The following is a 27,627-nucleotide window of genomic DNA, read 5'->3' on the forward strand; positions in this document are numbered from 1 at the left end:
TTTAAGATCGGAAATATGCCGATCATTATGAAGTGATTATATGTTTCACACTGGTCCTTCAATATATATGTAGATATTGTCTTGCTAATCATTCTTACTTAAAGTTCATCTTGTCATGAGCATTGATCTGTAGATACTATAATATCCGTCAGATTGGGTACTTTATCGATTGTGTCCTCAAATGTATTCCACATTGTGATATTCCGATCTGATGTACATTTGCATTGCTGATGATGCACACAAAGCAGGGTACGCCTCTCTGTCAACGTACTTTTTTTTTTTATCTTCGTATGGATTGATACACTGATATATATCTTCTAAATAGCTTTACCAGGTTAATTAATTACTCTGTGATCGTACCATACTCTTTTTATTTATAAACATATGGACCAAAACAGGTCATTCATCCTGAACATCAGATGCATGGTCCAGGTTAGTTGACAGATTTGTTATCCCATATTATGCAAATATATCCTATTTTGCCATCCTGTAGAAAGTGTCAGGCTAAAAATCGATAATACTTTTCATTAATCGATATTTAATTTAGATAAAATAGCACTTTCTAAAAGGGTTAATGTTTAGGTTCGTTGCTTAGTAAAGATTTTCATAAAGTGCTGGTTTTCTAACATTTCGGAATGAGCAATGATTTGTTTTTCGATGACCAACTGACTAAGTTTTTTCGAGGTTTAAACAATTTAAAATTAATGCACAGCATTTAAAAAGAGGCAAACCAACAATATTTCCGTAACATCAGCTAAAAACGGCTCCAGCATGAGAAAATTGAAAGCAAATTTTGGACGTTCTTGGTTTTTTTTTATTCATATCCATTCTTCATCATGTCATGCAATTTATGAATGATACGTAACAGAGGATAAACAAGGATATTTTTTGCTAACTAACATAATGTTTTTGATATCATGACTTCAGAAATAGCCAACACAACAAGAGCAAATATTGGCATTTTAGAACTTCTTGACTTATAAGCGTGGATCCCTACAGATATCGCAAATATTTTTTCACCGTTGAATTTTTCTTAAAATTTTTATACATATACTATGCAATGGCCTCTATGAAAATTTGAGTTAAAAATAGTATGTCACCAGACTCGCTTTCATGGTAACGGTCACCTAATTTGGTACATCACGTGTATGCATAAATACATACCTGATGTAGAAACGCTGGGTTTTTGTCAAGCCTTTGAAAGTATTATGAAAGGTCTGTTCTTCATTTATTACAAAATTGTTATTTAAAATGTAAATAAAACACAAATAATCGCAGTTTTATCGTTTTCAGTGATTTCGGCTCCAATTTCATCAACACTGTTCCACAAAAAAACAAAAAAATGTTAAAAATTTCTATTTTTCTCAAATTTCCATAAAAATGGTCCAATGAATATTTTTTTTAAATTTGACATGAGATGGTCATCACAATAAGCTTTAAAAAGAAATAAAAAAAAAATATGGGTCACCAGACTATTTTGTGCGTGAAAAACGTTTTGGTGCCCCCTAACGAAACAGTGATCAACAGCAGATTTTTGTATATCTTTACTCATCGGTGATCAAAGTGTGACATATATTGTCATATCCTTTGTTTAACTAACACAGAATAATACCGTTTCACAAGGCAATCACATGAGAAATTTTTTTTGGTTTCTATGAGCAACGTTTACCATGGAAACAGGACATGAAGTTGGAAAATTCAAGTTTTTGCATTGTTCTGATGTGCAAGAGTTATAACCTAACAGACAATAGCAGATCAAATACCATGATTTCAGAGCAACAACACATGGCTTCTATGTAAATGTAAACAAATATTATGATACATTGTAATGCAGCTTATATTAGCATTACTGTGGTCTTAAATGAGCAAAAAACATTACTCAGAAGTTAGCAAAAATCACCAAATATTTTTTTTTAAATTATCGATTCATAGATAACAGTCATGCAAGTAAATGGATTAAAAAAAGACTTTGTCACCTTTTCCTCATTAAATGATTTAAGTTTGATGAAGCATAGTGATATAACATTATATATTTCAGTTGTCATAGTAACATTACTAAAAAATGATGAAATTATAACTTTTTCAAAGGTTTTTCAACTTTCTTTATTTTGAATGCCACAATAATCATATATATTGTCTTGAATGTATATGCACTATGCCCCTTGAGGGTACCTCTTATGGAAATAAAAGATATTCTATTCATATAACTGTTATATTTACAAATATGTAAATAGTTTACTCCTCTGATTCAGTCAAGTACTGATTGATATTCATAGCATTATCATGATTTTAAGAGTTGACTTTGTTCTCAGTCAAAATTGTCAAGTACAAAATTGAATAGTACATGTTGCTCCCGGTCAGATATCATATTACTATTAGTGGCAATTCTTCTCTTTTAAAATCTTTGTTTTCTGGTTATCTGTTTGCCTTTCTTATTTCTAATTCAAACTATGTTAAATTTTTGGCATATTTTTTTCCTGGGGAACATTCTGATGCTGCATTTACCTGAAAGTTTAAATTATTTATTTGTAATAAAAAGGTGTAATATATACTAATAAACTACTAAATCTATATAATATTTCAGCGATTGCAAAATTAATCCAATTATGCATTACAACATCGATTTAAAAAGATTATATTATACCTGACTAACAAAGGTACTCATTAAGAGTTTTATAATATGATATATGGCCAGGTTTTTGAAGTGATTGCAATAATTAGGTCAGCTGATGGGTATGCATTTTATATTGCTTTTGCATATGATGGACATCCTCAGTGGTTCTTTTTTTGTGTACAATGGCAATTTGGAATGCAATAATTGACAATAAATATAATATAGGGAGCATTATAGTGTCCAATGCAAATTTAAGGTATACAGGTTTATTTGATAGCTGTGACCTTTACCATTTACCTTAAATCAATACAGTTGAACTGTTCTTTTTGGTATAAATTTACATATAAACAGCATGTGACCACGTTTGAAATAAATATAAGTTATCTACATCGCATATGTATCTTCGTTGTCATAATTGTGTCACATAAGAACCAGTGGCAGTCTTGATAATATACTTTGTATTTAAATTATAAAATAAAGTACACTGAGACTCTTAGAGTGTATATATAAGTTTGTCATGATCTGACTCCTTTAAGTTGCTGAGATATACATTGGATGTTTAATGTAACCAAAGTCTGTGAAGTGGAAAATGTAGGTCAGTGACATCTGTGTACAAGTTTACATGATCCTACATTTTATAGTTGCGTCTACTAAATATATTGTCCAAAAAGAAATGTTAAAACTGCCTGCAAAACACCATTATCAGTTTAAAAAGTCTTAAATGAAACCTAAGATTTTTCTCAAAGGTAACTACATGTAATTATCCTAAAATGTATGTATTTACCATTGACAGCCATCCTTCATTTTTCTGCAAAACTGCTGTTATAAACCTGCTGTTTAATGATGACCATGAGACCTACAATTGATAACAAATATAACAAAAATTAAATAAGTAAATTTATATAATATAGGATTCATAATAAGTGAGAGCTTTATATTACCTGTTATCAATGTTGGTTGTTCAATATCAAAATAATGAAAATAATGATAAAAAAAGCCATATAATAACAAGAGCATTGCTAAGTATGGCATCCTCTCACCATAGAAGACTGTTGTTTTCACATGGGTGTTTAGAATCTACAATGTCCACTTTCATCTTGCCATTTTGAAATATCTTTTCTATTAATAAAGTTAAAGCCTAAATTCTTTTAATTTACCTGTATTACTTTCATAGTTTCAACCAGTACCAAACATTTGCCATTCTGCAACAAAACTAGCTTCAACCTAATGAAAAAAAGTGGTAACAAATATATATAAATGAAAGTGCATGCAGTGTTGAAATACTATAGCTAAAACATATTACATTTAAAATTATCTGGTAATTCAGGCTGTTAACAATGAAATGTGTAATAATAAAATGTATAAAGGCTATCAAAACCAAATAGGTTTCATTAAACTTGTTGAAATTATACATTAATATAGATTTAATTTAATAAATACAAATATTACTAATTCTAGTTCAATATTTTTGTTGAAACAAATTCTGTCATGTTCTATACATGAAAGTCTTCAAGAATATATAACAATGCTTTATCACAAAATTAATTTAAAATATTGACCCTAAACTTGAAATTATTACCAAGATCTGTTAATTCATTTTTATGACTGCTTAAGTGCAAATATGAATATCATGTTGGTCCTCATTATACTTTATACCTACTTAGGAAAATTTTCAAAAACATATTTTGAAATTACATGACTAAAGGTTTAATTACCTTCCAACTATTCATTAAATTAACCATGTTTAAAACTGTTTCTTCTTTTGAAATTATTAACAGGATTCTTTTGCAACTACAAATTTTTCTTTCCAGTTTCATTCTCCTTTTTCTTTAAGTATGGCTGATGAATTCGCAGAAAGTACATTCAATCCATTAAGGAAATTGTTGAAATGTGTGGCACAAATTCCTGCATGTATCATTTCTGAAAAATATGATACGAAATGTCAGTCTGCGCATGTATTGGTTAATTAGATAAACTATAAACTATTTAGACTTGAGTTCATAATTTTATTTGGAAAATACAATTGATTTTTTTAATTTATATTTATATAATATGATTGAGAATTCATGTTTACCTTTATTCTTATAGATCATATTTATTTCTAATAATGAGGGTGGGTGCCCCCCTTTCTTAATTTTCTTTTTTGCCTTCATGCATTATCCTGCATTCTTCACATCATTCTAGGTGTTTTTAAATGACTAAATATGTAAGGTATCAGACCACTTGGTCTCTGATCACATGCAAAAGATGACTTAATATGAAAATACTGATTATAAAATAAAGAAAACTAATATTTTGAGTTTGTAAAACATTTTTTTTTGTGAATGAATCATTGTGACTGCATTTGTTTACTTTTTTAATTCTAGTTTTATTTATGGTTATATATAATTGCTACCAAATAAGTATTTACAAAATAATCCTCTCCTTTTGGATGCAAAACTAAAAAGCCCCTTATGTATAGATGTCTTTGTGTTCATTGCAAACATGATGAATAACTTAACTTCCAGGGGCAAAATTCCAGAAAAAATACTAAGTCCAGCTTCATAAAAAATTTGGGCAGCACTTCTCCTCAAAATAAAGCTGTTTGCCCTCGAACCACATAAACCCTAGACCATAATAGAGGGGAATAGAAGAAAGAAAAAGAGAGGTGTGGGGCAGGTTCATTTATTCAAGACATGAAACCATACACCTTCTCCACCCAGTAAAATGTGTAAAGAGAATATATAATAAAGAGGGAATTGAACTCTCTTATCATGTGCAGCTTTTGAATTGATAACAAATTCACCAGTCCAATGTTTTCCCTCGTTTCTACACTGTTACACATGTATGATATGCAGGTTACAGGTACTGCAGCTACAACGATATGGTATGGACAAAATGCTCCACGGCCTCCACCTCCTGGTCCAAGCCTTGAAGGTCGTACTGCAGTTCACAGACAGTATCCACAGGCGGTCTCACTAATTAGCGACAACAAGAATTTAAGCGACAACAAGCGACAACAAGAATTATTTTAGCGACAACAAGCGACAAGAAACTATTTAGCGACAAGAAAACATTTTTTTTTAATTAAAATTAATTATTGCATTAAATATTAAAAAAAAATATGTAAAAGAAAACAATTTTAGCGACAAGAAAGTTGAAATTGATAGAAAAAAATGAAACATTATTTACATGTTTATTTTATCATCTGTTATGTCAGAGACATATATATACATGTCTCTGGTTATGTATAACAGACAGTGTTACGTTTAATTATTGTATTATGAGATTACTTTTCCTTGTGTTTTATAACATATTATTTATCTTATAATTTGTTTTTTAAAACTCTTTTCTTGCAATATATTTTAAGCTCGCAAAATGATTTATTTGTGCATCATTGTCCTGCAAAAATTCTTGACTTATGGGAGAAAGTTAAATGCAATCCCAGAGTCCACCACTTCAACAGATGGTGGGCTGACAATCCCCAAAACAAGTGCATGTGCACGTAAACCTTGCCAACGGAAACGTATTAAAAATGCTAAAACTACAACTTCAAAAAGGGCAAAAATACAGTGAACCTTAGTGGTAAAAATCTACGGCTTATCAAAATAGGACCACCATGTACAAAATGTATAAATATTATGTTAGATAGGAATGTACATATTACTATATAATGACTAAAAATAATATAAAAAAAAATAAATATATATATGCACCCCAAGGTAGAACCACGTCCTCGTCGTGGGGTCTGGAAACACGCTTAAATAATAAAGATGGCAAAGCGTGGCTGAGCGTTCTACAAATAAAGCATCGAATTGACATAACAAGAGTACACTTAGAGCATAGTATTAAGCAAATGAATCAAAATATTATATTCCATTGCAAAAATGCTTGACTCATATATCTCCATTCGTTTATTCATACTTTGACTTTGATGAAAACAGAATAAATTCATTATCTTATACATATTCTTCATATTTAGAAATGAAAAAAAGAAACTCAATCTCTTTCTTCCTCACAAATGTTTCATTTCTTCGTCTATCTATATACTAAAACATTTTTTTAAATTAGACATATCTGTTCGTAATTAAAAAAAAACAACAACATTACAAACAAATTTGGACTAGGGGCTATAAGGGCCATTTTTGGCCCCACCCCCAAATTTCATTTAATTTGTCATGTTGTAAGTCTATACCATAGACCTTCTGAAAATAATCGAATTTTGGGTCTAGCTCGTTTATTCTGTTGCCTAGCAACCACTAAAATGGCGGAGTTAAACTAATCAAATATGATTATTACACAGCTTTAATATATCTATATTTGAAATTGAACCTGTTTCGCATGTAGTGAACTTTACACTTGTACCCTATTTAAATATAACATAATTAATTGCACATTTTTGCCAAATTCACTGTTGCTACTCCCTAGCAACATATCTGTGCCCATGGCAACCGCGATTTGTTTTCTATTTACAAGATGTAATTTTAAATATATTGAAACAGAAAGGCAATTTAAGATGTAAATTGTAAAAGAAACGAACTCAAAGGTAAATATTAAGGGGGAAAGCAATATTGAAACACCAACAAACAAAACAAAACACCGGGTATTGCTGATATATACAGATTGTGCATCTGATGCTGGGTTGGGTCTCACTTATCAGCGACAAGAGGAATAATATAAAGACAAGACATATTTAGCTCTAAGAAATCTTAGTATTGATTATCTTAAATAAATAGATACAGACACATGCATTAAAGGGTGTTTTCAAAAGTCAGTGTATTTCCATGACAGTAGTTATGTTTCCGGAAGGGATTGGGGTTGATGGGGGGCACTTCTATTTACACCTTTTTAAGCTTTGAATAAGTGAAAAGTTAAGAAATCTATCAGATATATATGATATACCTTTTTTCCTACGCAATTTATTAAAAGGTGTATATTTTTACAATGTAAAACTGGGTAAGGTGACAAAACAGCGGCACCCCTATCAATTAAGTATTGATGTACACCCCTCCCCCTCTAGACTTATGTAAAGGGTTGTCTTTTCGAAATTCATCTTATTTTTATTATCTATTTCAGTCGTCCAGACTTATAACCGTATCATTCTATAGAATTACAAAATGGAACATGCTACTATATCGAATAAATCTGTATTCTTAGATTTTTTCTATATTCATTATATATATATATGCATTAAAGGGTGTTTATATTAAGATCCAGTTTGTAACATCTTGTGATCAATTTTATTTGGCAATCGTCAATGGCAGTCAGCAGGGTTAAAGAACATCAGTTGTTCGACCTGTTAGTCAAATGCGTTTTGTTTAAATATACTTTTTCACTCTTTTGGTCTTTTGGAAAATGTTGTTTGTGCTGTTTTTAGACCCTTCTACAACGAAATTTGTTTGACATGCACACGTATAAAAATTGCGGTTTTTATCCAACGCAGACATAGGTTTGAACGTAGTTTTCAATTTAGACTCCATTATATATATATATATATATATTATTTGTTTTATTGTAGTTTTTGTCAACGTGACTAGTTTACTTTTCGCCTTCACTAATCTTAGTGTCGTATGACTTGGTCTTTGATCATCATGACAATATTCATTATATATTCGTCAAATTTATTGAAAACAAGAATGTGTCTTTAGTACATGGATGCCCAAATCGCAAGACTAACAATGGCCAGGAAATCCTAGGTTAGGACAGGCCCAAAAAATCGGCAGATTTAAACATAATATTTTTGCGATCTCAAACCCCCTCTCCCTTTACCTCTAGGCAAAGTAGAAAAAATCAAACACACAGTAAAATTTACTTCAAAAAACGTCTGAGTCTGATGACAGATTCAACTACATTGACCAAACACTTAAACCTGAAGCGAGACACAAGGACAATCGGACGAACAGACTGACATACGCATAGACCAGAAAATATAATGCCCACAAATGGGGCTTAACAACAAAGCCGGGTCACATTTTAAAATTTACACTTCATTTTTACGCATGATTATAAAACTATTCAAAACATAACCTTTAAAAAGGTAACAGACATGTAGTATGATTTCAGACTTCAGGCTCTTGTTTCTATGCATGGAAAGGTCAATTATCCATATATATATACATTTGCAAATTTACAGATCTTACATTGTTGGTTTGATGTTTAGACGAGTTGTATATACATAATGTACACAGCCATGTATCACCATCACTGCTGGTGATACAATGGATAAATCTGTTGTAGAGTGTCACAGGCTCAGGCGTACTTATATAATTATATATACATGTTTATACGGATATATGGATAGCCTACCTTATGCCGTTTCCGTTTTTTACCATCAAATTTTATAGAACTTGTTCTCTATGCACATTGCCCACAAAGACACATCCAATTGGAATATAGGTAGTTTCATTTTCGAAATAAATCTCGTGTTTCTCGCCAATTATGGAAATTTAAGTAAAATACACCCCCTTTTTCGTTACATAAATCATAGATCTGACCCTAATACCAGAGAGAGAAGATTGCCCCATTCAAACAACAAATTTTGAATTTATAATAAGAAAAAACCATCAGAAATGTACAGATTTTGTTATATTGAAGGTCTATCTAAAATTTCATAATTAAAAAAAATGTCCTCAAAGTTGTTATTGACTGCTTTACACATGAAGTTCATTGCTGTCGGATTTTTTAAAGAAATTTAACCAGATAAACTTACGGAAATATAATTAGGAATACACTTTACATTCATAAACAAAAAAAATAAGTTTCTATAGGCATAAGAATGTATAAACTAAACTTTGTAAGATGAAAAGGTCCAATTTGGACGGCAAATTTCAGCTTTTTATTGCTCCGCTTGGCTATGAAAAATATAAAATAAACTATCGCACCAACCTTGCACCAAAAAAAATTTTTATCCGAAGTTTGATATGTATGAACTTGTCAAAATGTTAAAATTTCTAATTGGTGCAAGCATGGTGCGGTGGTCAAAATTTAGAAAAACCATCAAATTTTCGGTATTTTTGCTTATTTTCCCAATAATGACGTCATTTGCACCTACCATTGTGACGTCATTGAACCTTTTTTAGTTAAATAAAAACATTTTTTTTAAATCATTTAATCATATTCTAATAATTTATGGAGAAAAATCTGCTCTGTTAGAATTTTTATCATCTTGTAAATCTGGGGCCATTTTAGGCCATTAAAGCCCCTACTCCTTTCTTTATATCTAATAAAAAAAAATATTTTGTTGTCGCTAAATAGTCTTCTTGTCGCTTGTTGTCGTTAAAAAATTTCTTGTTGTCGCTTGTTGTCGCTTGTTGACGCTTGTTGTCGCTTCTTGACGCTTGTTGTCGCTAATTAGTGAGACCTTCCACAGGGGACAGTTTTACATCTTAACGAACATATTCAGCGCTAGGTGATCCTAGGTGATCAGCCAGAGCTAGCCGTCAACCTCCTTTCCAGGTTTCGTCAAACGAAAGATCACTGTCTGTTGTCGGACGCCGAATTTCTCGTACTTGCAAAAACATCTGATCTTATAAGTTAAGAACCATTTAAGACTGTGTGAACTTTCAGGCTGAAGCTATTCATATTCTTCATTTTAAAAGAATGCATGCATTTATCATTTATGATGAACCTTCCTTCTTCTATGCGATGAGCTGTATTATGTGCAACTTCGAAGTTGTTTACACAGGTTGTCAACAGACGACATTGAAACTGTTACCGTGTCCTAGATATACAGGCGAAATATCCTAAATTTTTAAACGGGAACCAGTTTTATATCAAACAAGGTATTAAATAAAACTGGAAATCAACATCAATTCTAGAAAACCTCCATTTCTTCTTTCCTCTTAATTTCATGGTGTTAGTTCAATTATTTTTTAATTTGATGTAATTACCTTTTTTTTCTGTTTAATTGGTTTTTTCATATTCAACCTATTAATTATGTTTTACATACATATTGTGCATTATAACTTACCTTAGAGAATAAATTGCAGAACTTGATAGTATGGCTTAACCTTTTCATGATTTGTAAACATGAAAACTTAGAAACTAAGCTTACTCCATGCATGCATGGACGAAGGTAACTAACACAACAGACTTAGTCCATGCATGCATGGACGAAGGCAACCAAGGCAGTCCATGCTTGCATGGACGAAGGCAACTAAAATTAACTTTTTTAAAGTTTAAAAAATTTATAAATGCAAAATATTTCAAAAAAATCAAATTTTTCAAAAATTAAAAAAAAAAAAAAAAAAAAAATTTAAGAAAATTTTCTTTTAAAATTTAATTCTTATAAAAATAAATGAAAAAAACATGAAAAATTTACAAAACTATTTTTTTTCCAAAATGCTGAAAAAAGTTTAAATTCCATTTTTTTTTCTTCAAAATTAAACAAAAAGAAAAAATGGTTAATTATCACCACCAGATATAGGTACCCTTGGATATAGGTATAAATGCCACATGAGAATATTCACGTCTGCCAAAAGATTGAAATGCGTTCACATTTCATTTCAATGGTAAAAACTCTTCACTGAACAGATCAGTTGGAGACGGTCAGTTGGAGGTGATTTGTTTAACATAACCTGGACAGTAGCTGCAATTAGTTCCTGAAAGTTCCTAATCATTTAGTAGTGGTAAGTGTTATTTTAGTTTGTTGTTATTATATCTGTAATAAACATGTTTTGTTGCACTATGATTTTTGCCTTTGTCTCAATAGCAGCTAACTTTTTGCATATATTGTACATGTACATGCATTTAGTCGTCAAATCATCAACCCAACAATGTAAGATCTGTAAATTTGCTTTCACAAATTTTTTGTTCTTCCCATGCCGGGATTCTTATCCATGCTACTGAGATATTGTGACACCAAATCTGTACAATTTTTAAACACCAGAGAAGAGCAGGTGATTTAAACACTTTTGTGTAATCCAGCATTATATAAGATGTTTTTGTGTCTAATGTTATTATTGCAGTTTGAGCATTCAAAAACATGTTCATTATGTCCACTGGTTGTGTTTGGTTGCTGTCTGCCATATTAAATGGATTTCCTTTTTTTGTTATTTACTTAAATTTGTCTATTAGCTTTCTCTTTTGAAATTAAATAAAAACAGTTCACAAATTAAGTGTGCTGGGCTTATTTTAATTAACATTCATCAGAAACATACTAACAAAAATTTGAAAGCAAAGGATGTAGATACCATTATCTTGGGACTTAATAAGCCCATGTATAACGATCTTTAAATTCAGGTTTTGCTCATTGTTGAAGACTTCAGGTGACCTGTACTTGTTTACATCAGTGCCCTACTATGCAGGGCTAGTAGTTGTCTCAATTGCAATCATTCAATGTATCCTTGCTTTTGTATCATTTAAAGACTTCAATTCTTTAATCATTTCAGTTAACACATTTTAATTTCAAAACATTCAACAGATGTTTCCAAATAACAAATTTTGTAAACAACAGATATAATTGGTAACTGGTAATTATTTTACAGTCAATATGTTTTTATATTTATCAAGAGGCATCATAATCATGTTCATTAAATTCTTTCCTTGTCAGACTGTTACTGATCTCAAAACCAGTGAAAATTACAAGTAGCTTTTAGTTTCTAGTAGTACTATTTTGATAAGATGTGTAATTTTTCGTCATTTCTTTTGATGTTCTGTCATATCCAGTCAGACTATTTCACATGTTGAACTTTACTCACAATTATATTTCATCTGTAAATGCTAAATTATGCAACTTCTAATGTAGGGAGACATGAGTGTTACTAAATTTTTAAATGTATAAGTAATAACTAGTTTTTATCTAATACAGTATATTTTTTAATATCAAAATAAAAATAACTAAAACTGAGTATTTAATAACAATATTTATTTGCAATTTTTTTCGTTTTCCGTTATCTAACTTTAGTTTGCCTCAACTAAATGTTATGAAACTTATAAATTTAGGAAATTTGTAGAACATATTGTTGTTTATTGACCATGTTGATTTGCCATAATTTATCACATTCACACATATTCATTGCAAAAACATCTTCTTCTTTTTCATAAGTGTCTACAGGAGCTTGTGTTTCTGTATCTTTTCTTTAAAGAATCATCATGATAGCTTCTGTTCCATTCACATTCGAGACATAAATGAGATCTTCAGGAAAATATCTATATACTCCTTATATCTTAATCTGAAAAAACAAAACAAAAAATATGCTTTGACATAGTTTGACATATTTTTACAAGATTGTACATACTGAATTCAGAAATGTCTTGCCTGCTTTATGGTCATGATTGAACTTTCTGTTGCATGTTTCAATCTGAAGAATATACCACAATTAGTTCCTAAAACATATACACATGACTAAATTTTTCTTCCAACATGATTTTTATTTATTTACTAATCAAGGTGAGAGTAGACAATGAAAAGTAGATAAACATATATAGATTACCGTAGCTTCTCAACTTTAATTTGATATCAACAAAATGTATTGTGGCAATTTCTCAAATATCAGTGGTGGATCCAAGGGAAGGGTTCCGGTGGTTGGAACCCCCCTTTTTTTGAGACGATCAATGCACTTGAATGGAGACATATAGTTTGAACCCACCCTTTAGAAATGTCTGGATTCACCCCTGAATATAATACAGGTTACCCAATCATCACAGTTGGTTGACCATTATGGATAAACCATTTCACAGATGATATCGGATGTTTCTTACTTCGTACCTACAATCCCCTTTCCTTTTCATGAATGTGACCTACCGAATTAGACTATATACCAAGTTTGTAATAACATGTGCAACACGAAGGGTGCCACATGTGGAGCAGGATCTGCCTACCCTTCTGGAGACCCTGAGATCACCCCCAGTTTTTGGTGGGGTTTGTGTGGCTCAGTTTTTAGTTTTTAATGTTGTTTCTAGTGTACTATTAATTGTCTGTTTGTCTTTTTCATTTTTAGCCATGGCGTTGTCAGTTTATTTTCGATTTATGAGTTTGAATGTTGCTATATGGTATATGTAGTAGGTGGTTTTCAAGGCTTAGGAATAACACCAATGAGAGCTTAAAGGTTCTGATGATTTATTTACCAGTATATAAAACAAGTCTGAAATAGCAATACAACATATATAAATAACAAGCTATTTCATATAACATAATATATATTCTTTTACGAATATCACAGGTTATATAGTACAGGAATATAATTAAAAATACTTTTAACTCTTATTAACTAGGTAGCAAATAAAATGTATTGCAAGCAGAAAATGTTCATTGTTTACTTTTACTGAAATTGACATCGGGTGTCACGTGTACTTTTACAAATGTTTGACCTTTAACTATACACTAAATCGGAATGTCAAACGTAATTTATGTGTATCTGTGTACTTGTATTCAATACTGGTTTACCTTACAAACGGTATATAATAAATGTTACAACTACATTTATTAATAATGACTTCATTAAAATATATAATACGTATAATAATTAACTATATAATATCATACAACAATCATAAAGTTGCAAATATAATAATCATAAAGACTTATGATGTCAATATTATCGATTCATTAAAAGCTCCAAACTAACGGGAGATAACTCATGTTTACAATACAATATAAACAAAGCTAAACTATAAATAAATATACTCTTACCACTTGTGGAGTGAGTTGTACTGATAAGGTTAACGGCACATCATATACACATCACACAATCATGTGTTCTATATAATTACATTACATGGAGTCCTGAAACCAAAATACGAACATAAATACTCGGACTCGAATTATAAAAATATACAATGTACCAAATATTCTTTACTCATTCATATTTGTACTTGATAAATAACTATTTACTACAAAACTATTACTTTATATAAATGGAAACACTTTTCCGTCTCTCACTTAATAAGCCGTCATTTATAAAATATAGACTATTCATGACAATAATCAAATAGTAATGTACGCAAATTAACAATACAATTCTACCGTGGCAAATAAACCGTAGATTATAAAATCATATACTTCTAGCTTAATAAAATACTCTCTCGTACATCTTGTGTACTTGTGTTACATACATGCGATATGAGGAGAACGTTACAAAACAAAATAGAAACTTTACTAGAATATCATTTACGTGAAAAATATAAATAATGTTAATAAAGAAGTAACTTACAGTATTCTATAATAATGTTGTCCAAAATATATAAGGTTTACAGGTAAACTATGTGGTCAAGATAAACAGAAATAAATTCAATGGACTGTCATGGCTATCGTCCGTGGAAATGTACAGATACAAAACAAAGGAAATTAAACTTGACCGCGAAATATAAACAGCCAATCAGATACAATGATTTAAGTAAATCCCTAATGAATATTCATAAAATAACGTGAATATTACTATACATAAAAATAAGGTTTGCAAGTAATAATTTAAACTGAATATACAATATTCAAAATATGTAATTACATGTAAGCTTTATAATAAATATAGTAATTAAATAGATGATTTTTACAATATATAAAATTATCATAAAAATCACTCTGCTACATTCTCCCCGCTGTAGGAAAATGACTTCCACGTCATTCCCGTCTGTTTCCCCCTTCACTGAAAGTTGACGTCCTCGGCAAGCCATTAACCAGTCCGCATGATGTCAAGGATGGTTCTTGACAACTCCATCTCTAAGCCTTTGAATCTTCCTTTTCTTGCTTCAGACTCCAACCAGTGAATCCTCATTAACCAATCCGGCTGTTGGATAGTGATAGCCTGCTTAGATAAAACATAATCCTCCAGGTATTTCGGTTGTTTCCTTTCCCTCTGAGGTCTAGTTGATACTGGTGGGTCGCGTGGTGGTGTCGGTAGTATACGTCTTCTTCGTTGTTGTTCCGAAGCTATGGTGGGTTCCTCTACCTCTACTAGTGACAAGTCTGTTGGCGCACTCTCATCTTGATCAATAGAAGTGTTTTCTTCAATAGTCTGAGCAGTCGCTTCTTCAGGTTCCTCATCACTCACAGGGTTTGGTTCTGCAACTGTAATAATGTCCACAGGAAGAGCGTCCCCTCCTAAACCAGTTCCCTGCTGATCACTACTCTCAGCTCCATCATGGCCGTCACCAGTGAAACCAAGAGTTCCTTCTTCTTGTAGGTCCACAACTGGTACATCACTGTTAGTGTTGTCCTGTGTATCCTTATCAAGTATCCAATATCCATACTCCTGCTCCGACTCCTCATCTGATACTTCATCAGTGGTCCTGTTCTCACTGTTCCCTTCAGATTTCGTCGGTTCCTCGGGCTGCTTATTTCTTCTTTGCCTGGGCGCAGGACGTTTCTTTTCTTTATCAATAATATCTTTGGGCAGATCTCCAATAGGTAAGAACAGATTCCTATGTAGAGTCCTCTTTCTTCCTTCTTTATTCTCTTTCTGAACCACGTACACTGGTATTCCACAATTAGGCTGACTAATTATCCGGTACGGGTCATCTTCCCACCTATCTGCTAACTTGTGCTTTCCATCAAAAGCTAGAGTCTTGACTAAAACTCTATCCCCCGGTTTCAGCACAGCTCCTTTTACTTTCTGGTCGTAGTGTGTCTTTTGTCGTTTCTGGGCAGCAAAGATGTTTCTTGTTGCTGTGTCATATGCCTTACGAAGTCTTTCTTGCATTTCTTCTGCATACTTAGTTGTGGTTATAGGTTCAGCTTCATCTCCAATTCCAAAGGCGATGTCGATAGGTAGCTTTGGTTGTCTTCCGAACATCAGGAAGTATGGAGAGAATCCCGTTGATGTTTGACGAGTGCAATTGTAAGCATGGACAAGACCAGCAACATGCGACTTCCAATCTTTCTTCTGGACGTTCTCTAATGTTCCAAGCATACCAAGTAATGTCCTGTTGAATCTTTCAGTGATGCCATTACCCATCGGATGATATGGTGTTGTTCGTGACTTAGTCATACCAGTTATGTTGCATAGTTCCTTGATGATTTTGGATCCGAAGTTGGCACCTTGGTCGGAGTGAATTCTTTCAGGCAAACCATAGTGGACGACAAAGTTGTTGAAGAATGCGTCTGCAGTTGTTTTTGCTGTCTTGTTTCTTGTTGGTATTGCCAAGGCATATCTTGTGAAGTGGTCTGTTATAACTAGTATGTTCTCAAATCCACCTGTAGATCTTTCAAGTGAGAGATAGTCCATACATACTAACTCAAGAGGTTGTGTTGTCTCGATACTAATGAGTGGTGCTCTGTGACTAGCAGGTTGCTTTCGTCTAATACATCTGTCGCAGTTTGATATCCAGTTGTCAACATCTCTATTCATTCCAAACCAAACAAAACTATCTCTAACCAATGAAACTGTTTTGTCTCTGCCTTGATGTCCCATCTCATCATGTAATGATGTTAGTACTTTGGAAATGCAGACTTCAGGTAGTACAAGTTGTTTATGTTGTTCCCCATTATCGTGTATAATACGGTAGAGTACACCATCAACCATTTTCAATTTGTCGTAGTTGTTAATAAACCAAGTGTTCCATGGTGAACGTTCTATCTGCTCTTTTCGTGGCTTGCGATGTTCATCAACCCAATATATCCAATCTTTAAGGTAAGTATCTTGCTTCTGTTCCATCTTGATGTTAACTAGGTGTTGTGATGGTAAGTATGGATCATCAGTGGCTTTAGGTGTTGTCATCGATAACGTCTGAACATATGGTTGTGCATGTTGTAACTGACAAATGGCTTTCACAGAATCTGTACTAATGTTGGAGGTGTTGGTACGACCAAGTAGTTCTGGAAGTCTGGAAAGTGCATCTGCATTAGCGTTGTTGGCACCAGGTCGATAGACGATATTAAAGTTGTATGATGACCAACTTGCTATCCAACGATGTCCAGTGGCATCAAGCCTCGCTGTTGTTAAGACGTAAGTAAGTGGGTTGTTGTCTGTAACCACGGTAAATGTGTTGCCATAAAGGTAATCATGAAATTTCTCTGTTACTGACCATTTCAGAGCAAGGAATTCTAATTTATGGACTGGGTAGTTCCTCTCAGTCTTGCTAAGTCCTCTGCTGGCATAGGCTATGGCTATTTTCTTTCCTTCTTGTGATTGGTACAGTATTGCTCCAAGACCAAACATAGATGCATCTGTGTGTAGTTCAAAAGGTTCCTTGTAACGTGGATAACCAAGAACTGGTGGCATCGCTAGTTGATTTTTCAGCTTCTGGAAGGCATCTTCTTGTGGCTTGTCCCAACCCCATGATGTTACTGTTGGTTTCTTAAGTTTTCGCTTACTAGACTTCTTTGGTGCAGGCATCAAATCTGTGAGCGGTCTTGCAATCTTAGAGAAGTCCTTAACAAACTTGCGGTAATAACCAACGAAACCAAGGAAGCGACGTACTTCTTCTGGCGTTGTGGGTCGAGGCCAGTTGATAACTTTCTCTAATTTATCTGGATCAGGTGAAATACCATCTTTAGAGACTATGTGGCCGATGTACTTGACTTTGTCTTTGAAGAATGCACATTTCTCGGGCGAAAGTTTCAAGTTGTGTTCTCTTAGTCGTTGTAGTACCATCTGTAACCTTTCAAGATGTTCTTTATACGTCTCTGAAAAGATGATCAAGTCGTCAAGGTATATGCTTGTGGAGTGAGTTGTACTGATAAGGTTAACGGCACATCATATACACATCACAATCATGTGTTCTATATAATTACATTACTGTGGATTCATTAATATTCGTTGGATACCAATTTTCGTGGATTTCGTGAGTACAGGAGAACCACGAATTCAAATGTTCAACGAATAAGAAATTTTCTAAAGGAATGCATGTAGACTTTGCCAAAACCACGAATTTAAATATCCACGAACATGTAAATTTTCCTCAAACCACGAAAATTGATACCCACGAAAATAAATGAATCCACAGTACATGGAGTCCTGAAACCAAAATACGAACATAAATACTCGGACTCGAATTATAAAAATATACAATGTACCAAATATTCTTTACTCATTCATATTTGTACTTGATAAATAACTATTTACTACAAAACTATTACTTTATATAAATGGAAACACTTTTCCGTCTCTCACTTAATAAGCCGTCATTTATAAAATATAGACTATTCATGACAATAATCAAATAGTAATGTACGCAAATTAACAATACAATTCTACCGTGGCAAATAAACCGTAGATTATAAAATCATATACTTCTAGCTTAATAAAATACTCTCTCGTACATCTTGTGTACTTGTGTTACATACATGCGATATGAGGAGAACGTTACAAAACAAAATAGAAACTTTACTAGAATATCATTTACGTGAAAAATATAAATAATGTTAATAAAGAAGTAACTTACAGTATTCTATAATAATGTTGTCCAAAATATATAAGGTTTACAGGTAAACTATGTGGTCAAGATAAACAGAAATAAATTCAATGGACTGTCATGGCTATCGTCCGTGGAAATGTACAGGTACAAAACAAAGGAAATTAAACTTGACCGCGAAATATAAACAGCCAATCAGATACAATGATTTAAGTAAATCCCTAATGAATATTCATAAAATAACGTGAATATTACTATACATAAAAATAAGGTTTGCAAGTAATAATTTAAACTGAATATACAATATTCAAAATATGTAATTAAGCTTTATAATAAATATAGTAATTAAATAGATGATTTTTACAATATATAAAATTATCATAAAAATCACTCTGCTACATATATTTCACCCCTCTTTTTTTTAACAGGAGGTTAATAAGCTGTAATTAGCAATGGATGTTAGTAGCCATTTAATTCTTCGAAATTAAAACTAGTCTGAAGTACTGAACCATGTTTGATTGAAATATTTGAAGATGCTATAATGACACACTTCTTCAAACATCAGTAACAGTTATAATCATACCTTTGCTGACTTCAGCATTTGGTTATGTCTTCAGTTTCTTTAATCATCTGTCATAGTATCAATATTATATATGTAGCATACCACCATCTTGATGCATTCTGTATTACAAATAGTTACTCAACAGTTTTATCGTAGCAATCTTTTGGTGTTTTTTTTTATCAGGAACTACATGTTCTATATTCTGGAAATCTTACAATGCATGGAAAAGCTGAAATTATAAATTAGGTAAATAAATTTTAATTAATATGAAACGACACAATCAGCTTTTTTAATGATAAATGTGTACTAAGTTTCAAATTGATTGGACTTAACTTCATCAAAAACTACCTTGACTAAAAAGACTTTAACCTGAAACTGAGGGAACACTTTTAATTTCTATGTTCAGTGAACCATAAAAATGGCGTCAAAAGTCTTTAATTTTGTTTTAAAATAAGAAAGATCATATCATAAGGAACATTTGTACTAAGTTTCAAGTTGATTGGACTTCAGCTTCATCAAAAACTATCTTGACCAAAAACATTAGCCTGAAGTGGGAAGAATGGATGGACAGACAAACAAACAGACGAAAGGACACACAGACTAGAAAACATAATGCTTCTTTACTATTGTAGGTAGAGCATACAAATTCATAAAAGAACTAGCGAAAAAAGGCACCAACAAAAAGAAACAAATCTAAAGTAATTGTCCATTAACCAGGAAACCCTTGTTTTTCCCCTTTTGTTGCTCCTAATTCATAAACAGATTGAGTCATAACTCCAATATTCCAACCCTAACTATCCTTTGGAGTTTTGTGGTGTGGAAACTTCAGGCAATTCTATAAACTGTTCTACAAATTATTGTCTGGACAATAGAAAATTGATTATTTGGGCCCCTTTTATACCCCTTTTTCCTACACCAAAGGGACCATAAATTAACCCCCAAATCAATCCAAACCTTCCTTTTTGTGGTTTCAAACTTCAAAGATTTATATTTACTTATGCTAAAACTATTGGCATTTTTTTTAATTAAACTTCAGTTATTGGCAAATTTCCAATGGATTATATTAATACTGAAGTTATATGTTGGTAAATTTCAAAATCACATCTTTAAGGTGGTACCCAACACTTGAACTAAAATCAATTTGGCTCGTTTAATTTTCTTAAAGTATTTACTTTGACCCTTTGACAAAAATATAAAAATTTAAATTTTTTGGAACCAACCGTTTTATCAGAAAAATTACACTGGTTATATAGCAGTTTGACAAACACTCATTTTGATCATTGAAAAGCCTAATATCCCTTTAACAAAACAACGTAATTAAAACGTTTAGCTGACTTTACAGAGTTATCTCCCTGTAGTGTTAGGTACCACCTTAAAAGTTGTGTGAAATAATTCAAATATAACTTTTGGATTACCTCCCTTACACAGCTTTCAAATTGTCTTGACTATCCTCTAACCAGAAAAATAATTGTTTTTCATCTTTTTTGCCCCTTATTCATAAATGGTTGTATCTATACCCTCAGCCAATCCTAACCATCCCATAGTGGTATAGAGCATTGGGGTATAATTTCAGAAAGATCATACACTTTTACACAAGTCATTAACTTAAAACTACAAAAATGCTTGTGTTTGGCCCATCATTCTTGACTGTTTGCCCCATAACCCTAAAAATAAATTCCAACCTTCTTCAAATCTTATAATATTGAACATTGTGGTACAATTTCAGAGGAATTGAAATACTTATACACAACTTATTGTCCTGAAACTAGATAAATGATTGTTTTGGTCCCCTTATCCTAAACCTTAGGGACCATAACCCCCAATATCAACCCCAAGCTTCCTTTTGTTGTTTTAAACATTGTGTTAAAATTCTATTCATTTCTATTAACATGATTAACTTATACTAAAGTTATTATCTGGAAACCATCCGTCTTTGAACGATGCTCAGCTGACCACAAAGACGATGTGATACCAATATAATTATATGATTGCAAAAATTTTATGGTTGCATAAAAAGGTATTCTAGACTTTAAACTAGAGGCTCTAAAGAACCTGTGTCGCTCACCTTGGTCTACATGTATGTGAATATTAAACAAAGGAAGCAGATGGATTCATGACAAAATTGTGTTTTGGTGATGGTGATGTGTTTGTACATCTTACTTTACTGAACATTCTTGCTGCTTAAAATTATCTCTATATATAATGAACTTGACCCAGTAGTTTTAGTGGAAAATGTTAGTAAACATTTAACCTTTAAACAAACTTATAAGTAAGGGTTATCGTACCAATATTGTAATTAGATCTCTGAATATAGTTCACATTGGCACTAATATTGATTTTGTCATTAGCAAATTAAAACATAACTAAATTTCATTATCTTTTGAGGCGAGATGTATAGGGGACACAGCCACGTTAACTTTTATTTCTATAGAAGTCGCTCTTCACTATACTACTACCTGTCGATACATTTATTTTTGGCATTGCACAAGTCATGTCTTCTTTGACTATTAATGACGTTAAAAAACTAAATCCCTGTGATGTGTTTTAGTCGATTTTAGTCTCTGATGCATGATTTTTTACTATTAATTGGTTTTGGCTTTTAACTAGCTGTCAGTAACTGCGAGTACTCTCAAATCGTATTTTCTTGTTAATTCGACCTGTTGATACTGTTTATAATGCTTTTTTGGCATTTTTTATTTATATGGATCTTGGCTGTATACCAGCTTGATTATTTGTAATATCTTCAATTTTTCACTTATTCTTACAACATTTGTATAAACTTCAAGATTATAAAAAACCAGTTTTTTTCTAAAGTGAACATTGATTGGTTAAATATTTTTCAGTGTGTTTGAATTTGTTTGATAGCCTTTTGGTCATGACTGGTTGTCTCTAATATTTAATTAGGTCTTTCCACCTTTCCGTGGAAAGACCTATTGAATTTGTTCTGATTATTAGGTCTTTCCACCTTTCCGTGGAAAGACCTATTGAATTTCTTCTGATTATTATTATTATTAGGTCTTTCCACCTTTCCGTGGAAAGACCTATTGAATTTGTTCTGATTATTAGGTCTTTCCACTTTTCCGTGGAAAGACCTATTGAATTTGTTCTGATTATTATTATTTTTTTTTTTTTTTTTCTTCCGCCTAAATTTTTTTCTTGCGTAGTATTGATGTTTCAAAAGATGTCGCTTAGATATTTAGAATATGATGTCGTATAGTTTATACGCTTTAAAAATTCACAACTGCGTAACAAAATACTTTACGTTGTAAGAGTTATCTCCCCAAACACTGTTTTACTTGTGGCCACTACTCCTTCGCAACCGTAAAAGATAACGACAAATTTATTTTACCAAATTGCTCGTTACGTCTTCAGGATTAGAATATTCATTTGGACCGAAGCTATCTGGAGACTCCATATGAGAGTTATTTCCCCTTATGCATTAGATATAAGTGATATGCGTTTCTTACTGGTAAACCATCAGTGATTTAGGCCTAGGGTCTTTAGATTTGAGGTCCTTGGTCCAAATAAAAGAAAATAAGGTCAAGGTCAAAGGTCAAGGTCATATTCTAAATTTTTGATTTTGGTTTATTTTCTCTTATTTTCAACAACCGTGAAAGATATTGACAAATTCTTTTTACTAAATTGTGAGTTGCGACATGTTGTAACTTATAAATTTTGGTTGGAAGGGTGCGTAAACAATAAATGAGAGTTTTCGCCCATCTTATATTTAAAATCATGCCTATAGTGATATGACTCATCAACCATACATATTACAGACATAGGGTCTTTTTGTTTGAGGTCCTTGGTTGGTGACCTTGAAATTAAGGTCAAGGTCAAAGGTTAATAGGACGTTCTAGATTTTGACCTTCGCTTTAAATTCATATTTATACATTATAAAGTCTTAGGAACTGACATTTTAGATTGATTTTTAATATTTTGATAATAAAATAGATCTTTACTTGTGAAAAGACCTTCAATTGTTCTTTGAACAATTGGTTTTTAATTAGGTCTTTCCACTTTTCCGTGGAAAGACCTATTGAATTTGTTCTGATTATTATTTTTTTTTTTTTTCTTCCGCCTAAATTTTGTTCTTGCGTAGTATTGATGTTTCAAAAGATGTCGCTTAGATATTTGGAATATGATGTCGTATAGTTTATACGCTTTAAAAATTTACAACTGCGTTACAAAATACTTTACGTTGTAAGAGTTATCTCCCCAAACACTGTTTTTCTTGTGGCCACTACTCCTTCGCAACTATAAAAGATTACGACAAATTTATTTTACCAATTTGCTCGTTACTTCTTTAGGATTAGGATATTCCTTTGAATCGAAGCTATCCGGACACTCCATATGAGAGTTATTTCCCCTTATGCATTTGATATAAGTGATATGCGTTTCTAACTGGTAAACCATCAGTGATATAGGCATAGGGTCTTTGGATTTAAGTTCCTTGGTCCAAAAAAATGAAAAGAAGGTCAAGGTCAAAGGTCAAGGTCATATTCTAAATTTTGATTTTGGCTTATTTTCTCTTATTTTCAACAACCGTGAACGATATTGACAAATTATTTTTACTAAATTGTGAGTTGCAACATGTTGTAACTTATGAATTTTGGTTGGAAGAGTGCGTAAACAATAAATGACAGTTTTCGCCCATCTTATATTTAATATCATGCCTAAAGTGATATAACTCATTAACCATACATATTACAAACCTAGGGTCTTTTTATTTGAGGTCCTTGGTTGGTGACTTTTGAAATTTAGGTCAAGGGCAAAGGTTAATAGGACGTTCTAGATTTTGACCTTTGCTTTAAATTCATATTTATACATTATAAAGTCATAGGAACTGACATTTTAGATTGATTTTTAATATTTTGATAATAAAATAGATCTTTACAAGTGGAAAGACCTTCAATTGTTCTTTGAACAATTGGTTTTTAATTATTATTATTTTTTTTTTTCTTCCGCCTAAATTTTGTTCTTGCGTAGTATTTATGTTTCAAAAGATGTCGCTTAGATATTTGGAATATGATGTAGGATAGTTTATACGCTTTAAAAATTCACAACTGCGTAACAAAATAATTTACGTTGTAAGAGTTATCTCCCCAAACACTGTTATTCTTGTGGCCACTACTTCTTCGCAACCGTAAAAGATTACGACAAATTTATTTTACCAAATTGCTCGTTACGTCTTCAGGATTAGAATATTTATTTGGACCGAAGCTATCCGGAGACTCCATATGAGAGTTATTTCCCCTTATGCATTTGATATAAGTGATATGTGTTTCTTACTGGTAAACCATCAGTGATATAGGCCTAGGGTCTTTAGATTTGAGGTCCTTGGTCCAAAAAAATGAAAATAAGGTCAAGGTCAAAGGTCAAGGTCATATTCTAAATTTTGATTTTGGCTTATTTTCTCTTATTTTCAACAACCATGAATGATATCGACAAATTCTTTTTACTAAATTGTGAGTTGCGACATGTTGTAACTTATAAATTTTGGTTGGAAGGGTTCGTAAACAATAAATGAGAGTTTTCGCCCATCTTATATTTTAAATCATGCCTATAGTGATATAACTCATTAACCATACATATTACAGACCTAGGGTCTTTTTGTTTGAGGTCCTTGGTTGGTGACCTTAAAATTGAGGTCAAGGTCAAAGGTTAATAGGGCGTTCTAGATTTTGACCTTTGCATTAAATTCATATTTATACATTATTAAGTCATAGGAACTGACATTATAGATTGATTTTTAATATTTTGATAATAAAATAGATCTTTACTTGTGGAAAGACCTTCAATTGTTCTTTGAACAATTGGTTTTTAATTATTATTATTATTATTATTTATTTTTTTTTTCTTCCGCCTAAATTTTTTTCTTGCGTATTATTGATGTTTCAAAAGATGTCGCTTAGATATTTGGAATATGATGTCATATAGTTTATACGCTTTAAAAATTTACAACTGCGTAACAAAATACTTTATGTTATAAGAGTTATCTCCCCAAACACTGTTATTCTTGTGGCCACTACTACTTCGCAACCTTAAAAGTTTACGACAAATTTATTTTAATAAATTGCTCGTTACATCTTCAGGATTAGAATATTCATTTGGACTGAAGCTATCCGGAGACTCCATATGGGAGTTATTTCCCCTTATGCATTTGATATAAGTGATATGCGTTTCTTACTGGTAAACCATCAGTGATATAGGCCTCGGGTCTTTAGATTTGAGGTCCTTGGTCCAAAAAATGAAAATAAGGTCAAGGTCAAAGGTCAAGGTCATATTCTAGATTTTGATTTTGGCTTATTTTCTCTTATTTTCAACAACCGTGAAAGATATTGACAAATTCTTTTTACTAAATTGTGAGTTGCGACATGTTGTAACTTATAAATTTTGGTTGGAAGGGTGCGTAAACAACAAATGAGAGTTTTCGCCCATCTTATATTTAAAATCATGCCTATAGTGATATAACTCATTAAACATACATATTACAGACCTAGGGTCTTTTTGTTTGAGGTCCTTGGTTGGTGACCTTGAAATTGAGGTCAAGGTCAAAGGTTAATAGGATGTTCTATATTTTGACCTTTGCTTAAAATTCATATTTATACATTATAAAGTCATATGAACTGACATTTTAGATTGATTTTTAGTATTTTGATAATAAAATAGATTTTTACCTGTGGAAAGACCTTCAATTGTTCTTTGAACAATTGGTTTTTAATTATTATTATTTTTTTTTTTTTTCTTCCGCCTAATTTTTTTTCTTGCGTAGTATTGATGTTTCAAAAGATGTCGCTTAGATATTTGGAAAATGGTATCGTACAGTTTATACGCTTTAAAATTTACAACTGCGTAACAAAATACTTTACGTTGTAAGAGTTATCTCCCCAAACACTGTTTTTCTTGTGGCCACTACTCCTTCGCAACCGTTAAAGATAACGACAAATTTAGTTTACCAAATTGCTCGTTACAACTTCAGGATTAGGATATTCATTTGGACCGAAGCTTTACGGAGACTCCATATGAGAGTTATTCCCCCTTTTCCATTTAATTAAGTGATATGCATTTCTAAATTGTAAACCATAAGTGATAAAGACATAGGGTCTTTAGATTCGAGGTCCTTGGTCCAAAAAATAAAAATGAGGTCAAGGTCAAAGGTCAAGGTCATATTCTAAATTTTTATTTTTTTTTATTTTTGCTTATTTCATTTATTTTCAAATACCTTATGACATATCTACAAATAATTTTTCGTAAATTGTTAGTTGCGACATGTCCTTACTTGTATAATTTTGTTGAAAGGGTGCGCAGACAATAAATGGGAGTTTTTGCCCATCTGACATTTAGAATTACGCGTAAAGTGATATTACTAATAAACCAAACATATTTAAGACCTAGGGTCTTTTGATTTAAGGTCCTTGGTTTGTGAACTTGAAATTGAGGTCAAGGTCATAGGTTAATATGACGTTCTAGATTTTGACCTTTGCTTTAAATTCATATAAATACATCATAAAACCATAGGAACTAACATTTTAAACGGTTTTTTCATATTTCAATATCAAAAGTGGAAAGACCTACAATTGTTCTCTGAACAATTGGTTTTTAATTAGGTCTTTCCACTTTTCCGTGGAAAGACCTATTGAATTTGTTCTGATTATTATTATTTTTTTATTTTTTTTTCTTCCGCCTAAATTTTTTTCTTGCGTAGTATTGATGTTTCAAAAGATGTCGCTTAGATATTTGGAATATGATGTCGTATAGTTTATACCCTTTAAAAATTTACAACTGCGTAACAAAATACTTTACGTTGTAAGAGTTATCTCCCCAAACACTGTTTTTCTTGTGGCCACTACTCCTTCGCAACCGTAAAAGATTACGACAATTTTTTTTTACCAAATTGCTCGTTACTTCTTCAGGATTAGGATATTCATTTGAACCGAAGCTTTCCGGAGACTCCATATGAGAGTTATTTCCCCTTATGCATTTGATATAAGTGATATGCGTTTCTAGCTGGTAAACCATCAGTGATATAGGCCTAGGGTCTTTGGATTTAAGTTATTTGGTCCCAAAAAATGAAAATAAGGTCAAGGTCAAAGGTCAAGGTCATATTCTTAATTTTGATTTTGGCTTATTTTCTCTTATTTTCAACAACCATGAAAGATATTGACAAATTATTTTTACTAAA

General features: G+C 32.0%; 1 long non-coding RNA gene across 1 annotated transcript; it reads right to left on the bottom strand.

Moving 5' to 3' along the window:
* Positions 1-2,425: 2,425 nt before the first annotated feature.
* LOC134692926 (uncharacterized) lies at positions 2,426-4,527 on the bottom strand. Its single transcript, XR_010102295.1, has 4 exons — positions 4,330-4,527; positions 3,772-3,838; positions 3,399-3,470; positions 2,426-2,505 (listed from the first exon to the last, which is right to left on the bottom strand). It is a non-coding gene; the product is annotated as an uncharacterized LOC134692926 (long non-coding RNA).
* Between the last annotated feature and the right edge of the window lie 23,100 nt (positions 4,528-27,627).

The sequence above is a fragment of the Mytilus trossulus genome, chromosome 12, assembly GCF_036588685.1.
Source record: "Mytilus trossulus isolate FHL-02 chromosome 12, PNRI_Mtr1.1.1.hap1, whole genome shotgun sequence".
NCBI classification, from domain to species: domain Eukaryota; kingdom Metazoa; phylum Mollusca; class Bivalvia; order Mytilida; family Mytilidae; genus Mytilus; species Mytilus trossulus.